Below are 19,095 nucleotides of genomic sequence, written 5' to 3' on the forward strand. Positions count from 1 at the left end.
TTATTTTAACCATAGAGTATGTGAAATATATGCAAATGGAAGATCTCTTGCACCATAAACAATACTATGAAACAAGAAGAAAAATGAGTTTAAACAAAAAACTATAATTAAAGTGTAGAAATATGAACGTTGAGAAAGATTATACGCATGCTCAATCATAATTCACATCAAAACTGGGGCATGATGGTATAAGAAATACCTAAAATAGGCTTAGTATCTTGTTTGAGGAGATGAAACAAAATGTACATAGTGCTAAGACACACAAACCAATAGGGAGTTTCATGACAGTGATACATTTTGTTGTGAAATTGATGAATAAAAAAATTGGAACAAATTCGGTAAGGCATCATATTATAAGGTGTCATTTTGAGTAGCAGGAATGGAAAATTCATCTCAAGTTAGAGGGCACGTTGGTTTCGTTGACCATGCATTATGAACAAAAGTCTCATGTAACTTTAGCAAAGAAAAATGTCATTTAAATAAATTTGACATTAGAAAATTAAATTTGATGATGCAGGCAAGGGTAGGATAAATCTCTTCTCCAAACTCGTAGATACCAGTTCAAGCTAGGTTGGCAAGCTGCATGGAATATATTTATATGAGGTTAACTCTTGAAATCATCTCATCAATGCTCCAAATGTTTTGGAGAAATTACATGACACCATGGAAGAGACATGTAGCAAGTTAGTGTGAGGTTAAGTGTAAAACACATGGCAACATATGTATATTAAAGACATTTCCATGTTTCAGTGGTCCCAAATTTTTGCTAGAATAGGAAGGAGCTCCTACCACCACATAAATGGGTTCTCCTTAGTTTTTTTATGCATTTAAAGAAGTGCAAAAAAAATATGATCAAAAAAATTATAACTTTCAATACTTTAAAACCCCAAAAAATGTGATTGTAAAATTAATCACTTAGTATGAAGAAAATTCAATCCAAATATCCATTAATAGCTTTAATACTATTATTGGATTCATGTTTTCCTAAACTTTAAAAAATATGGCTTTGATAACCATTTCTCGGATTCGGGGTGACTCCATGTCTCCATGCAGATGCTTGAATGTCATTTCTTCTTAATTTTAAGCAAGGAGGGTTTTCCCATCCAATTTTTTTAAGTGAAGGGAAATGATAAACTAGAATCTTTCCCTAATTTAGTAGAGTGACTATAATTTAGGTATTGAAATTAAGCATTCAAAAAATATGGGGCACTAAAAAGAAGCAGTGGTTGCTTATTGGAGAAAAATGATGTGGCCTCACAAATTTGCTTCTCTCTCTTTTTTATTGTCTTATTTTTAGTGTGATTTTTCTGTGAGAAAAAATATTATTAATATTTTTATTAAAATGTAATTAAAGATAAAATAAAAATCCAGATTTCCTAAGAATGGGGTCACCATCTCCACAAAATACAACTAGAAAATTGAGCATTGACTGCAAGCCAAAATAAGCTTACCAGCTGCATGCGGACCTACCCTTAGCATGAGGTCTATGGGAACTCATCATTTTGAACTCTTGGATTCTCATTCCTATGTGTGAGATATCATGTATTTTAGCATACCCACCCCAACCTCAGCTTTCTCCAAGGAGAAAGACAGATCAATGACACCATGTTGAGTTTTCCAACTAGCCATTTACAAGGCAATTCTACTTGCTTGAGAATGTCAATGCAGAGAGCATCTTGCTTGAGTTGGAAAATAGGGTTTGGAGTATGAAGGTGCCCAAAACTAATAAAGATGTCGCCAATGGTGTAGGTGCTACAAGGATTGACATTGGAAGTGATTAGAAGGGAACCCAAAAAAATGGTAGTGTGGAAATTATGGGTTTTGGTATTTTGTGGATGCCAATGTTTGGAATCTATGAGTGCATTTGGTGTTTTGTAACAATTAAAGTAATAAATTTATTACGTGGCTGAATTATGTTCACATTTATTCCAAATGAGGTTAGATGATGAATAAGCTTATGCACACATGTTCAATTGAGTAAAATTGAAGAGTGATAATGGTTAGTTTTTGATTAAGTAAAACAAGTTTTTTACAAGGGTTCCTAAAACCCACTAGTTAACAACAAAATACTACTAAAAGTTCAAGTCTAGCAACAAAGCAATAAAAAAAAAAGGCCATACCCAACCATCAGAAGAAGCCAAAAAACAAATAGCCAAAAGCTAAGGTATAGACAAAAAACTAGGAGCACTGATCAGGGCACTTTGATCAGCTCCGCATTCTTGAGCTTCAGCTCTCCCTTGGCCTCAACCTCATCAATCTTCAATTGACTATCATCCAGAGATACCTCTTCTTCCCTCTTCCTCTTTTCTGATCTCCTTCTTTTGTTCAGGCTCTCATCCTATAAAGAATCATCTTCATTAGTAGCCCTGGTTTCTTGTTTGTCCTTTTCCTCCTTCCCATTTTTCTTTCCTCCATCATCGAGTGTAGCTGAATGATATCATCATTAAGACCTTTTATAATGTTGAGGCTCTGGTTAGTTGAGCTATGGAGAGAGATCTTTATCCTTTCCACTCTTTTTTCAATCTCAAAAACCCTCACATCTAGCTTGTTAATTCTGACATTCCCATCCCCACTTTCTGTCCTTTCCTGCCCCTGCATCTTGAACTTAATCTCTTCAATTTCATGGAAAATCCATTTAATGGACCATAAATTGTCCACCCTACTATTGTGGGCATTGTTTAGGAGATTCATCCTCATTTCCCTTGAATTATCGCTTTGAATCACCAAAGTCAGGTCTATGAGCTTCTCTAATTGAATTTTGCCATCCCTTCCCTCCAAAACTTCTAGCTGTATATGCTTTCTAACTAGACCCATTTTCATAGTGCTAGAATGAAAGTTCCTCCATGCAGTTTTCTTGCCCTTAATGTCAAGAGTGACAGTGGTTTTAGTCAAACCATCTTCCTCTTTACTCTCTTCCTAAGCTTCAAGATTGATCTCCTTACCCTTACTAAGTGCCTTCTCTGCTTCCTTCTCCCCACTCCTTCTCCTTTTGACTAAGATGTCATCCTTCCTTCTTAACTAAGCCTTATTGGTGCCCACCTCTTTCACATTGCCCTCCTTATCTATTTCCATCCCCGCTTCCTCATCATTGTAATCCTCCTTTGGGTTTACCTCCTGCTTTATCCTTCTCTTAATTCCTTTCCCAAACTTCTTTTTCTTCTTCATGTCCATGTCCTTCATGATTTTAGCCACTTCCTCTTCATCATCTGAATCCAGACCTCCACTATCCTCTATATCCAAAGGGATGTAAGATCTCTCTATTTCCTCTGAGGATTATGCCTTATGGGCCACAACCCTTCTGCAGGTTTGAGCTTTAAAATGTTCATATATGAGTAATAACAAACCCTCATGGAAGGCAGGATTAGTGTACGCTTTCTTCTCAAAACCCATGATACTCTTATTTTTAGAGAAAATCAGGTAGAAGGGGATGGAGATTTTTGTTCCATATCTAAAGTGGTTTAGGATAACAAAATGGTGGGTATGGATCTTGTCAAATCTAGTGTTAAGCATAATGTAGGATATAATTGCCCTTAAGATGAACTTCCACAATTTCTTAATTGATGTAGGTTCATAGTAGGCACCAATCTTCACTAAATCCTTCATCTCCTTAGTGTCCTTTACAAACTCTTTCACCACATTCAGGGATATTTTCTTATCCCTATAGAATTTTATGCCCTGATTAGGAGAATCAATGACCCTGGATATGACCCCTTCATTGACTCAGAAGTTGATACCATCAATCTTTACCTCCCATCTTTCCATGACTTAACCATAAGTTTAGTTATCTTCGGATCCCAACCATAAATTTTTTCAATGAAGGTCGAGATGTCGCATTCCCTCAACTTCTCCCACATCTTTGATCTAATCTTACACTTCTCCACTTCTCCCTCCAACTCTCTATGATGCCTCTCACCAACCATTATGTTGCAAAAAGAAGAACAAAACCTCTGTGTTCTCCAAGAACTGTGAACCAAACATTGGTTTTTCTCACAAAAATTATACCTGCCTCCTTCCTCAGTAAAGCATTGTAATAGTAATTACCAATTGCCCATAAAATCACCTAGAAAATGTGTCATAAAGCCCCCCAATTATGATAACTTTGATTCGTCCCATGCTAAGCTTTCATCACTTTAAAAGTTTGATCGACAACATTAACTTCCATAATCACACTTTATGTTTCCTATCCTCCCCTAGATTCTCTCAATATCTATTAAAATTTTAGTAGCCACCGGAATCCCCTCACCATGTGGCCATCTATGTGATGTGTCCCTCCTAACCGCCTCATTAGCCATCCAGTCAAAAACCACATTTCCCTCAAGGTAAACATGTGACACATAGACCTTTTTGAAGGAATGTAAAATATATTTCATTTTCTCCATCATATTCTTAATACTCCATGATGGAGGGTGTTCTCCCCTTAGGCATTTAATAATATTATTTGAATCCCCCTCTAGCCATAGGCTTTTGACCCCTACCTCTTTTTCCAACTTAGTAGTTTGGAGGGTAGCACAAGCCTCTGCATAATGATTTGTTTGGTGTCCCAAGGGACAAGTAACCTTCGCAATACCATTCCCATGACTATTTATGATCACCCCTCCACATCCTGCTGCTCCTAGGTTATCTTTGGCCGCTCCATCAAAGTTGGCTTTGTGTCAAGCCTTCGGGGGTAAAAACCAGTGACATTCCTTTCTTCTTGTTTGAGTATCATTATTGCTACCAGTTTCACCTGTGAAATGGTTAGATCCTTTAATAAACATATAATTTTCCAAAAGGGTATTTTGAATTTTACCAGACATAATTTTAGCAGGAAGGCAAACATCCCTGAAAATACAGTTATTGCATTCCTTCCAAATACCCCATCCAAAATGAGGTAGAGCCCATTTACTTATAGCTTGAAGCCCTGATCCCTGTCAAGAGTTATCACACTGCCTAAAGAATTTAATAGTCGAGATAGGAGAACACCAACTCAACCCAAAAGCTTGACTAAAAATAGACCACACCTCTCTAGTGAAGGAGCAATGAATAAATAGGTGATCCACAGACTCAATCTGGTTTTTGCAAAGGACACGTCTATTAGGAATAGGAATACCCCTTTTACTCAGATTGTCAATTGTCAAGATCCTGTTCTAGATTAAAAGCCAAAAGAAAATATTGACTTTAGGGATAAGACCAAGGAACCAAGCCTTAGCCTAGTTTGGTCTCGAATCCTGCCTCATAATATCTTGGTATCCCAAAACCACCAAATAGATACCATCTAAAGTGTTCTCCTAAACAAGATGGTCCTAATCATCATTCAAAACCATAGAGTAGAGAATTTCCATCAGAGGTTTTAGGCCCCCTAGTATAGAAGAAGGATCCCTCCAACCTTGGCCTTGTCTATAATTGCTAACAAATCTACCAAACCTCTGGATGTGAATGCAAGCCCATCTTTCATAATCAAGAATGTAGATAAGAGGCCCCTGGATCAACTAGTTGTCTTGCCAAAAAAGGGTATCCTTTCCATTCCCAACACTCCACTTCACCCTACTATTAGTTGTCTCTTTGGCACTTAGAATGTTGTTCCATGTATTTGATCCTTTGGGAATAGACCCTCCAAAGAGCAAGTTTCTAATTGAAGGTCTTCGAAGGTATTTGTCTTCCAAGATGTCCCTCTAGTCCCCCTTGCTGGAAAAGATTCTCCAAATATGTTTAGCTTGGAGGGATTTGTTGAAAGGTCTTAGTTTCCTTATCTCTAGTCCTCCGGAGGCACACATCATCCTACACCACCAAGGGAAACCTCTTGTTATCTTTCAATCCCGACCAAAGAAAGTTTTGTTGGTCTCATAATGATTTTGACATTTGAGTGTCAACACACTTAACCAATTTCACTATACATGCCAAGTACACTATGTATGCCAAGCTATATTGTGTGTCAAGCTAGAATTTCAACAAGTGTCGAGTGACTTCAGGTGTCGAGTAAGCAATAGATGTCGAGTGATATATAGATGCTGAGTCATAGTTGATGCCGAGCAAGTCAGAGTGCTTCATATGTCGAGTGAACTAGGATTATACATGTGCCGAGCAAGACATAATGTATAGGTGTTGAGCAAACCAGGATAGTATTGTGTCGAGCACTAGTAGTCCAGTATGTGCCAAGTAACACAGAAACAACATATGAGTTTGTGCTCTCACAAACTCAAATGTAAATCATTTTTGGAGCTGACATAGAAAGATTTCGAAGGAAAACAAAGGATAAGAATGAATCTTGTATATTTCCTATGCAATTAGCATGCAACCAATCAGAAGGCATGCAACCGATGAGAAAAATGCAAGGAATGAGTGGGAATTCAAGATTCAATATAGATCATAGATCCATACCTAACCCTAAGTCTACGAAGTCTTTATAAGGAGGCTTAGACACCACAATTTTATGTTGTTGAAGAGAAGTTAGAAGGAAGTTGCCAAGCATATAAAAAATTGTAGAACAGGGCAAACGATAGGGGGCATAAGAAACTTAGAGAATTGAACAACGGTTACACATGCAGTTGATCAGAACAAGACAAGGGATAAGAACAGAGATTAGATCAAGCAAGGGTCACATCAGAGAGAGCAGATCAAGTGCCTAAATCCAGCAATTAAAGATTGCATACTATCAGGATAATTGTCCTAATACTTGCTTGCCACTGTATTAGATGTTGGAAATCCTATATTGATAGGTTAGCTTAATAGCTAGGTGGGAGAACCTTTGGAGAAGGTGATTGAAAATCCTATTGAATTAGGTGGGTTTAACAGCCTATTGAAACACTTCTTGTAAAGTGTTTGTAAATCCTTTAATTATGACACTATTGATATAGTGTAAAGCCTTTAACAGGGAAAGCCTTTCACAGGGCAGACTATTAGAAGTGGTCAAAGAATTATTGCTGTAGTGATTTTGTGGGTATTATTCCCACCCCAATTTTACCTTCTTATTCCTGGAGGGTTTCTGGGTTACCAAATTCCTGGTGTCATGTGTTGATGCATACTTTTATTTCATGTTTGCTTAAATATTTATATGCATGCAATTTACTTTTAGTTATGTGTTGAAAAGGTTTTAAAAGGATGAAAACTAGTTACTTCTGATTCACCCCCCCTCTCAGAAGTACTCTTACCATTTTGAATATTTCAACAATTGGTATTATAGCACTAGGTTCTCACAAGGAGAAGCCTAACAACTTAGAGAAAAGGTCTAAAGATGGAAATCTTCAAACTTGGGAAGATCATAGACAATTAGGTGATTGATGTGCAACTTGCTCTACATAAATTGGAAGAAGCCATAGAAGAATTGAGAAAGTCCTTAAAAAGAAGGAAAGATATAGCCATAGCTGAAAATGACATACACTACAAGGAAATTGATACCACACAAGTGTTTTCTAATGGAGATTCCAAGGAATTTGATGCAACAATAGTTGAACTGATGGAGAAAAATAGAGCACAAGCTGAGAAAATTAGAATACTCAAACTTGAACAAGAATCACAAGCCATAATACTTTGTGAAGTGATTGAACAAAAGAAGAAAGCCATTGAAGACAAGGCCATGATAGAAGATGACAAGAGAAATCTTACCAATAGACTAGAGGAGAAGACAATTGAGTATGAAAGGATCTCAAACATGCAGCTAGACACCTTAAGCTAGATGATGAATGCTCATCATGAACTGAACATGAAGGACACTGAGATCTCCACTCTAAAAATGCAGAATGAGTTGAAGAGAGAAAAGGAGATACTAGAGAGCTTCAACAAATCAAGTGAAGCCATCAAGCACTTTGAACAATTGCTAAAATCACCAAGATCCAGTAATGACACTTCAGGACTTGGTTACACCAGCACTGAGCAAGGAGAATCGTCCAAGACTGTAGAAGAAAGGAACAACAAAGGTAAGATTACCAAACCTACTTGTCATTTCTGTGGTAAAAAGGGACATACCTCTAATGTGTGTAGGAGCAAGAATGGTCATCATCATGATAAGTCTGAGAAAGTAAGCTTTTGTCACAAGTGCAAAAAGCAAGGACATCAAACACATGAATGCAAAACCAAGACCATGAGGACACCAAGATTTGAAGGTCACTGCTACAACTACAAAAATTATGGACATAGAGCATTTGAATGCAGATCAAACCCTATGTGGACACCTAATCAGCCTACAAAAGGAAACAACCATGATCATCACTACAACTAGGATTACAATACCAGGTATAGCTGTCACTATTGTCAGGAGTATAGACACATTCCTGAAAATTGCATAAGGACACATTTTAGAGGGAATTACAATAGGTGGTTAAGCCAAACCACATGTTTCAGTTGCTTGAAGACTAGACATATCAGCAGGAATTGCCCAACAAAGTCAAAAGCACCCAAGACAGAAGTCAACAAAGGAAAAGAGAAGGTTGATGTTGAACAAATAAGAAGGCAAATGCACAAGACTTGGAAGAAGAAAGATGAGTGTAGCACATTAGATGGAGGGATCACTTCACCTAAGAGATCAAGTGATCACACTTCATCCAACTAAGCAAAAGAAAGATGTATGAGACTGGTATACAAAGTTATATCATACATCAGTCCCAAAGAACAAAGGAGTACTATCAAGAAGAAATCAGCATGAGAAAAGATGCCAAGTCAAAATTTTGAAGAAGCTGTCGAGTTACCCTTGGATGCCGAGCAAAGCTCCATTACATGTCGAGTTTCTAGTAGCGACTGAGTTGATAGTTGATGCCGAGTGAATAAAATTCAATGGATGTCGAGTTATGTTGAAACCTTCAAGTGCCAAGTTTACAGCTGTATGCACTAAGCATTTAATGCTAGGTTTTGAATCGTATAAGGTTGAATTTTGCTCATTTTTATGCCATTCAAACACAGAGTAAAGATGAGAAGAGCGAAGAAGCGATCAAGCAACAACTTAACAACCATTTGCATAGATTTCAATAGTAATTCAGCACAAATTCATCGATTTAAAGGTATTTATCAAGTGTCGAGCTACATAGTGTTAAAAATTTATTACGTATTTAAACCCTAGTTTAGTAAAATGGCATCAAGCTTAAAAAACCCCAAAGGAAAAGAGAGTCATGAGGTTCAATTAGTTAGCAACAAGGTCAAACAACCTGAGTTCAAACCCATTCCTGAGGTTGCATATAAAAATGACCTAGCCGGTGCTTTATCTATCATCCCATCCAAAGTAGTCATGGTGCAAGATGTGAGAAAGTGTTATAACTACAAAATTGGTGCCATAGGTGATCTTGAAATCTTCCAAGCCTATGACAAGTTATGTGATAATGGGATACTGAAAAATGAATTCGAGATAGTTGAGAAAAAGGGCTTGACAAATGCCCTAGTTTTTCCCATGGTGTTTAAGACTAAATGGATTCACATTATTTTGAGTCAAATTCATGATGGCTATTTATGGCTGGAGACAGGACTTATTAAGATTACCAAAAGGATAGTACATAGAGTTACAGGATTCCCAACCCTAGATTGGCCAAAGACCTTGAGAAGCGATAGAAGGGAGGCCATTGAGAAGAATATAGGAGCCAAATGGAAAAATAGGGGAATGACCATTAACACTGTAACATAACCCCTACTTGACTTTGTAGTTAGAGTGATTTCACACAAATTCTACCAATTAAGTAGATTGAACAACGTATCCTGTATAGCTGTTGATGTAGCTTATAAACTGGTAAAGAAAGATCATATCTATGATTTGGCAGAACTAATGCTTCAACAAATAAATGAAAATTTGGGAGCTATAAGAAGATCCAAGGGAGCACAATGCAAATTTGGATTAGTATTAGTCTGCATATTCTTCTATGTGATGGAAGAATTCCCTTCAATTGGGAACGTAAATTGGAATTCCAACAAGTCTACAATCACACAAATTAATGAGTTCATTGGTCAGATGGGAGATAATTTTGAGGCTTAGATGACTAGCTATTTTTAAGACTTTAAGAAATCCATGAAGTAGAGAATGAGAATACCAATTTCATTGGTAGAGCAAACCCCAAAGGAAAAGAGACTCATGAGGTTCAATTAGTCAGCAACAAGGTCAAATAACCTAAGTTCAAACCCATTCCTGAGGTTGCATATAAAAACGACCCAGTCGGTGCTTTATCTATTATCCCATCCAAAGTAGTCATGGTGCAAGATGTGAGAAAGTGTTATAACTACAAAGTTGGTGCCATAGGTGATCTTGAAATCTTCCAAGCCTATGACAAGTTATGTGATAATGGGATACTGAAAAATGAATTCAAGATAGTTGAGAAAAAGGGCTTGACAAATGCCCTAGTTTTTCCCATGGTGTTTAAGACTAAATGGATTCACATTATTTTGAGTCAAATTCATGATGGCTATTTATGGTTGGAGACAGGACCTATTAAGATTACCAAAAGGATAGTACAGAGAGTTACGAGATTCCCAACCCTAGATTGGCCAAAGACCTTGAGAAGCGATAGAAGGGAGGCCATTGAGAAGAATATAGGAGCCAAATGGAACAATAGGGGAATGACCATTGACACTGTAACATAACCCCTACTTGACTTTGTAGTTAGAGTGATTTCACACAAATTCTACCAATTAAGTAGACTGAACAACATATCTTGTATAGCTGTTGATGTAGCTTATAAACTGGTAAAGAAAGATCATATCTATGATTTGGTAGAACTAATGCTTCAACAAATAAATGAAAATTTGGGAGCTATAAGAAGATCCAAGGGAGCACAATGCAAATTTGGATTAGTATTAGTCTGCATATTCTTCTATGTGATGGAAGAATTCCCTTCAATTGGGAAGGTAAATTGGAATTCCAACAAGTCTATAATCACACAAATCAATGAGTTCATTGATCAGATGGGAGATAATTTTGAGGCTTAGATGACAAGCTATTTTGAAGACTTTAAGAAATCCATGAAGTAGAGAATGAGAATACCAATTTCATTAGTAGAGCAACATGTCAATGACATATCTTTTTTGGTTGACATTGACTACACATACATCTAGGCATCAATACCAAGAGTAAGATGGCTAAGGCCATTGGGATATGAAATTGATATAGATGAAGCCTCAGCAGCAATCACAACATTACTTGCAGAAGAAATAGATAAGGAAGCTCCTCACTTTGGCACATATGATGTTGTCAAATCAAAGGTTGAAATTGAATTAAAGATAGCCTCTATTATCAAGAGGAAGGATGAATTAGTGAAAAAGATAAAGAAGAAATTTGGAGCAAATATTGAAGGAGAAGCAGGTGGTGAAGAAGAAGAAGTAGAAGAAGAAGAAGGTGAAAGTAAAGAAGAAGAAGAACAAGGGCAAGGGCCTATGGAGTTGACACAGGGCTTAAGAGAAGATAAGGAGGAAGGTGCTAAGGAAGAAGAAGTCAAGGAAGCACCTACTCAAGCCAAGCAAAAGAAGAGAAAGGCTAAAACTTAGCCTGTAGCTCAGCCAAAGGCCAAGAAGGTAGCAAAGCCCACTCAAGAAAAACCAAAGAAACCTATAACAAGGGCTACTACAAGGGCAACAACACAAAAGGCCAAAGAGGAAGCAAAAGAGAAAAATAAAGCCACTGAACAACCTACTAAAGAGCTAAAGAAAAGAAGAAAGTATGTGGTACAACCAAATATTAATGATGAAGAAAGAATAGAGTCAGAAGATATTAGCCAATTTAAAGTGGTAAGCTATCCTCCCAAGTCTGCAATTGATAAACTTTGTGAAAAGATTAGGAATGTAGATTTAAATGATTTAAAGACTCTTGATTTTAATAAGCTCAGTAGAGAAGAGCAAAATAAAGTAGAGGAATCTGTGTATACCATGATGGCAGAATTCAAAAACACACCTCTAGAACTTGACAATACCATGCTCAAGGAATTGTATGAGATAGTTGAGAATAAATGGCATTATTGTCTAAAAATGGAAAATGAGATAATGGAATCTACCTTAGCTCATGTAAAGCCTAACATGACAAAATGTCAAATAATAAAGGTAAATAAGAAACATGGTGGAAAATTTGCACCTAAATACAAAGCCTTCAGTATCCTACAAAACAAGATAGAGGATGTAGTAAATAAATCCACACAATTGTGGAAGACAATCTATAACATAACTGATGACAAAGATGAAGAGGCAAATAAGGCAGAAGCTAGTACTAAGGAGAAGGTAGAGGCAAAGGAAACCGAGAAGCAAGAAGAAGAAAAGAAAGGTGAGGAAGAAAAAGGAGAAGAAGAAAATAAAGAGAAAGAAGAGGAGGAATCAACTAAGGGAGAAGACATCGCAACAATTGAACAACAAGAGTAGCAAGAGGAACAAAGTGTGCAAGACACACAAATGCCACCTCCTAGTCCTCCTCATGTAGCCATTACACCTGCAGAAACTATAATAGTGAAGGATGTTACTGACACATCATGTCAAAACATCAATCCCTTAATTGCAGAGGATCTCTCCAAGATCCTTCACCAATCTACTTTACAAGCACAATTATGCACAAACCTTGTATTAGTGAGTGTTAATGAGCTATAGAAGGCAGTAGTAGAACCACAAAGAGAAAAGGTGAAAGCAAATGAACCACTTTCACCTATACAACTACTTGCACTAAAATTTTGATGCTTCCACCACCACCTCCACCAAGTGCAACAAGTGATACTGTTTAGATGCCGAGTGCAAAAAAAGGGGAAGAATCAAGAACAATAGGACATACTTCTTCATTTGATCCCACAGTATAGATAATAGGTCCAGCACCAACAATTGTGATTGATCAAGGAAAATCAGAAGAGGAAAAGGAGGAAACAAAAGATGAGGAGCAAGTTGTAATCCAGACATTGATTAAACTACCAAAAACTGACACTCCTACACAAACTCCTCAAAAGCCAAGCACCAAAATGATATCATTGTAAGTCCAAACACTAGGCTTGAGCTCTACGAAGGTTGCCAGGATACTTCACTCTAGAGATCCTGAGCTAGATGAAGAGATTATTATACCTCCTTATGACTCCAAGACCATAACCATTGAGTAGATAACTAAGATGCAGAATGCACTGGATAGGAGAAAAAGGTAGGAGATACTCAGAAAAGAGTATAAACACAAGCAAGCATTGAATGACATTAAGGACATCTTCATGGATGCCTTTAGCTTGCTGTCACTAGATGAATCTAAGCCCATAATGGAGCAATTGTCACATATAGTTGACCAAGTGACTAATGAAGACTAGGATACTAATGCTAAACTCATGGAATGGTCAGAAAGAAAATTTCAAGGAAGGTAAATGAAAAGATATCAGGTGATATAACACTAGCATAGGTAGAGTTGGCTAAGAAACTTGAAAAAATCAAAACTATACTTAAGAACACTTTCTCATTGTACAACAAACTGTGTGACTTTTCCAACTTCACACAAGAGACTAGCCAACACATATTGAGCTTGGAGAAAAATCTTAATATTTCTAGCATGCAGTTACCCTTAAATCTAGCTCAAAGTAAGAAGCATTTTGTACAATCGCTTCACACTCAAAGGGAGTTAGCTGTACTTACAACAAAGCAAGCCAATATAAAGGCTAAATTGATGCAAATTCAATCCTCTATCACTCCACATTTGGAAGTCCTCGACGAGGAGAAAGTATATGTAGAAATAGTTCTAAAGAAAGATCCTAATCTTTCTACACTTGATGGACTCGTACACCTTACCGTAGAGACTACCATGCAACACAAATCACTTGACATTGCTTTGGAGAATTGGGATGCAGCTCTAAAAATAATAATGGAGGTAAATAGTAATTTTTTGGCTAAGTATGGTATTACTCCTTAGAACCCTTTGACATTAGTGTCAAAAAGGGGGAGATATATGTTTTAGGGGAGATATAAGGGAGATATAATATTTTGATGAAGATATAACTAAGGGGGAGAATACTATAAATTTTGATTACATTCTTTCATTCATTTTGAATAAAAAGGAAAGTTTGTAGATAGCAAAAGGGGGAGATAAGTAATAAGACAAAGTGAGGGGGAGATACAATTTTTTTGGCAATCATATGGAAGATAGCTATATTCCATATAAGATCTAATACAAAATGCAGGAATTCGATAGCTCTGATAGATCAGATACATAACACAGGTACAAAATACAAGAACAGGGCAAAAGACAAAGAGTATCAGGACAAAATTTTGGTTTCAAGAATGAATAAGGCACAATCAGCTCATGGGGAGTTATAAGGTATGTTGTTCCTTACAAAATTTTGAACAAATTTTGAAATTTTGCATATATGCCGAGCAGAATGAAAAAATGTACTCATAAGGTTAGTTCAAGAATGCATAGTTAAGTGTTTTTGACACTCATATCAAAGGGGGAGATTGTTGGTCTCATAATGGTTTTGACATTCGAGTCTCAACACACTTAACCAATTTCATTATACATGCCAAGTACACTATGTATGTCGAGCTATAGTATGTGCCAAGCCAAAATTTCAATAGGTGCTGAGTAAGGAATAGATGCCGAGTGATATAGGTGCCGAGTCATAGTTGATGCCGAGCAAGTCAGAGTGCTTCATATGCCGAGTGAGCCAAAATTATAAATGTGTTGAGCAAGACAAAATGTATAGGTGCCAAGCAAACTAGGATAGTATATGTGTCGAGCACCAATAGTCCAGTATGTGCCAAGTAACACAGAAACAACATATGAATTTGTGCTCTCACAAACTCAGATGTAAACTATTTTTGGAGCCGACATAGAAAGATTTCAAAGGAAAACAAAGGATAAGGATGAATCTTGTATATTTCCTATGCAATTAGCATGCAACCAATCAGAAAAATGGAGAAGGCATGCAACCAATGAGAAAAATGCAAGGAATGAGTGAGAATTCAAGATTCAATATGGATCGTAGATCCATACCTAACCCTAAGTCTATGAAGTCTTTATAAGGACGCTTAGACCCCACGATTTTATGTTGCTAAAGAAAAGTTAGAAGGAAGTTGCTAAGAAGATAACAAATTGTAGAATAGGGCAAACAACAAGGGGCATCATAGACTTAGAGAATTGAACAACCGTTACACATTCAATTGATCAGAACAAGACAAGGGATAAGAACAGAGATTAGATCAAGCAAGGGTCACGTCAAAGAGAGTAGATCAAGTGCCTAAATCTAGCAATTAAAGATTGCATACTGTCAGGTTAATTGTCCTAATACTTGCTTGCCATTGTATTAGATGTTGTAAATCCTATATTGATAGGTTAGCTTAATAGCTAGGTGGGAGAACCTTTGGAGAAGGTGATTGAAAATCCTATTGAATTAGGTGGGTTTAATAGCCTATTGTAAATCCTTTAATAGGGTGACACTTCTTGTAAAGTGTTTGTAAATCCTTTAATCAGGTCACTATTGATATAGTGTAAAGCCTTTAACAGGGTAGGCCTTTCATAGGGTAGACCATTAGAAGTGGTCAAACAGTTATTGTTGCAGTGATTTCGTGGGTATCATTCCCACCCCAGTTTTACCTTCTTATTCCTAGAGGGTTTCTGGGTTACCGAATTCCTGGTGTCATGTGTTGATGCATACTTTTATTTCATGTTTGCTTAAATATTTATATGCATGCATTTTACTTTCAGTTATGTGTTGAAAAGGTTTTAAAAGGATGAAAACTAGTTACTTCTGATTCAGTCCCCCTCTCAAAAGTACTCTTCCCATTTTTGAATATTTCAACAAGTTCCTCTGGATCTTCTCCAAGAGATTCACATACTTGCTAGGAATCCGATAAAGACTCAACACATAAGTTGGGAGATTCTAAAGAGTAGATTTGACCAACTAAAGCTTACCAGCTTGGCTAAGAGTGACTGCTTTCTAGCCAACCAATTTTTATTAAACCTGTCTATTAGGCTATTCGAAAAAGAATCTGGGGGTCTCGGTCCCATGGGGAGACCTAAATATATAGAAGGGAGGCTTCCTAGTTTACAACCTAGAATAGAAGCAATCTTCCTTTGTCTCTCAATTGGAGTGTTAATGAAGAAAACATAGCTCTTATTCCAATTGATAAGATGCTCCAAGCCCCTAGAGTAAGAGCTCAAGATCTTTTTCACCACCTTGACTTCACCAATAATGTCTTTCCCTCCCATTATAGTGTCATCAACAAACTATTAGTGGGAGGTAGGTTTAATTCCATACAAAGCTCTAGAATTTCTATTGGTAGAAACCATCTTTCCAAGACATTCAACCAATGTAATGAAAAAAATGGGCAAGATCATATCTCCTTGCTTGAGCCCTCTAGAAGGTTTGAAGAAAGCCAAGGGGGAGCCATTGACCAACACAGCCAGGAAGGTAGTAGTCACCAACTGGTTAATAAGTTTGATGACCCTAGAATTAAACCCAAAGGCCCTAAGAACTTTGAAAAGAAAGGACCAGTCCACACAAGTATAAGCCTTTGACAAGTCAAGCTTGAGGAGGAAACCTTCTCTCTTACCTTCTCCCAAAGACTGGATAACTTTGTCGATAGTCATAATTGAGTCTAGGATTTGTCACCTCAGGACAAAGCCTAATTGCTGAGGTGCTATAATGGAAGGGAGTACCTTGATGATCCTTGAAGCCAACATTTTAGAAATAATCTTATAGAATGAGTTGCATAGGCTGATAGGTCTAAATTGGCCCATAGAATCTGCCCCAGACACTTTTGAAAGAAGCACAAGGAAAGTGGCATTTACCTCCTTGAGCATACTCTTTGCACCAAAGAACTCTTGCACCACTTTGGTCACATCATGGTGGACCACATTCCAAAACATTTGGAAGAAAAAAGATGGGAAACGATCTGGGCCTGGGGACTTGTCGATTGCAAGAGAAAAGACAACCTGCTCAACTTCCAAAGGGGAAGGGATTTCCCCAATCGTAGCATTTCCTCAGGTTGGATTAGAGCCGAGGTATTCGAAAGGATTTCCAATTGATCTTGATCCACCAAATTTGGATCTTTCAAAAGAAGATCATTGAAGAAAGAAATAGCCTCAACTACTATTTCATTCTCCTCTTCTAGAACAACTTCCCCCTACTTGATGTTGTTTAGTGATAACGGTTAGTTATGTGGGTGACTTTTTATTATTAAATTATAATTTATCACAAATTAAAACCATATTTAAAACATAATTTTGAATATTATTATTACAAATGAATAAAATCTCTGATCAACAAAAAGAGAAAAAAATCAGTTATACAACCCCTCACCACAAAATCTAGATGGTTGTACTTTTTATTTAGTATTTAAAGGAAGTAAACACCTCACCATCCTATTTGGATAATCTTTTATTAATCTTCTAGATTTTAATTTGATATTTATTGTAAGCTAAAAATAATCGGGACTTTGGAATTACATATCTATCTATACACAATATGACTATGTCAAATTGTCATCATTCTTTAAATGTTAAACTAAAAATCTTATGTTCTATGCATAATTATTTTAAACATATACATAGTATTTTAAATATTGGAAAAATAAAAGTATTGCTTATGCACAAATTAAATCATATTCTCTAAGATATTAGCGTACAAATTGAAACTAAAGTCACACAATGATGCACAATCAAGAAAGATATATGGTAAATTATTTTACAATATTCACATTTTTATTATTTTTAATCGATTTCATAAATATCCACTCCTTGTAAAATAAGGCTTTGATAGCTTAAATGTTAAACTTGAAACTAGCAAGTAATAGCATTTTAATTAGGGTAGACCAACTATAAATTGTTAGATGCCCTCATGTAAAATAAGATTTTTGGGAACCCTAACAAAGAAAACAACAAATGCAATCCAATTTTATCATTTTTTACAAAATTTCATCAAATAGCCATCCCTTATCAAACAAGACTCTTAACTATGTAGGAAAACAATACCACCACTATTTTGATTAGATTATATAAATTAAAACAAAACTACTACAAAAAAAAACAATAATCTAATAAAACCCAAATAGTAGAAATAAGTCTAGACACCTTTACAAACAAAACGCTATATGTTTCTAAACAAAGTGTGTTTGACCAATCAACACACCTTCACTCTATAAACAATTTAGTGGGGCTAAAGAATAGAAAAGAATGCTTAAATTACTCAATCTTCTAGTTGACATTGATAGTGATGTTGACTGACTTCCAAAAGAACTCTTGTTATGTAGAGGCCAATGGACAATGTTAATAAAAAACCTATGCATTCAAATGGGCTATGAAAATGGATCAATTGGGAGGTGGTAGATATTGTGTGTACACTTGGCTATAAATCCCCCGAACCACTTCTATATGTGGTTGCCTAATTTTGATAATTACAATGGACCACCTTGGAACCAAGATGACTCAAAAAATTTACCTATATTCCTTAGTAATCATAGAAAAATACCACTATCCATTTCATGTGCACTCACCATACATAAATCCTAAGGATCGACACTTCAAGAAATAATTATATCAAGAGTTAAATCACTAGACAACCTTCATATAGAACCACCATTCTCCTTTGATTAATACCCAATGATGAAAAACAATCCATATACATTGATCAAGAAAGATGAAGAGGCACAATTGTCACAACTCTCATTATAGTGCAGAAAGGGATAAAATCTCATTCTTTCCCTTATTATATATGACTCTACGTGTATTTCCTTCATTACTTTTTAATTGAATACATTTAAGCATTTCAATTATACACACATCAAGATTGAGGCCTACGCAGTCATATCCCAAACCAACAAATTCCACAACTTTTCTCACATGATTAACACTCGTCACTACCAACATTAGTAAATAAATTTATCAAAGAACACAACATGATCCAATGCCATAAAAAATCAAGTCCAAATTTTAGAACAGGTATAAACATCCTATTTGCCAGTATATGAAAAAAGCTTACCTTTATAAGAAGAGTTCCTAAGAGGTGTTCAATATTGTTTCTATTCACTGGATTGTGACAGCTAGAGGAGTCAATTATCCAACACACCTATAGAGAAGGGAACATGGTTGCTGATAAGCTAGCTAGATTGGGTTTGGGGATGGAAGGCATTAAGTTATAGAGAAAAATGGCCTCTCTCCCTGTAGACATTCAAACAGTCATTAAGAGTGATTAGGTTTTGATCCTTCAATGTTGA

Source organism: Cupressus sempervirens, chromosome 5, assembly GCF_028749045.1.
Source record: "Cupressus sempervirens isolate cs-2001-9-10 chromosome 5, ASM2874904v1, whole genome shotgun sequence".
In the NCBI taxonomy this organism is placed as follows: Eukaryota; Viridiplantae; Streptophyta; class Pinopsida; order Cupressales; family Cupressaceae; genus Cupressus; species Cupressus sempervirens.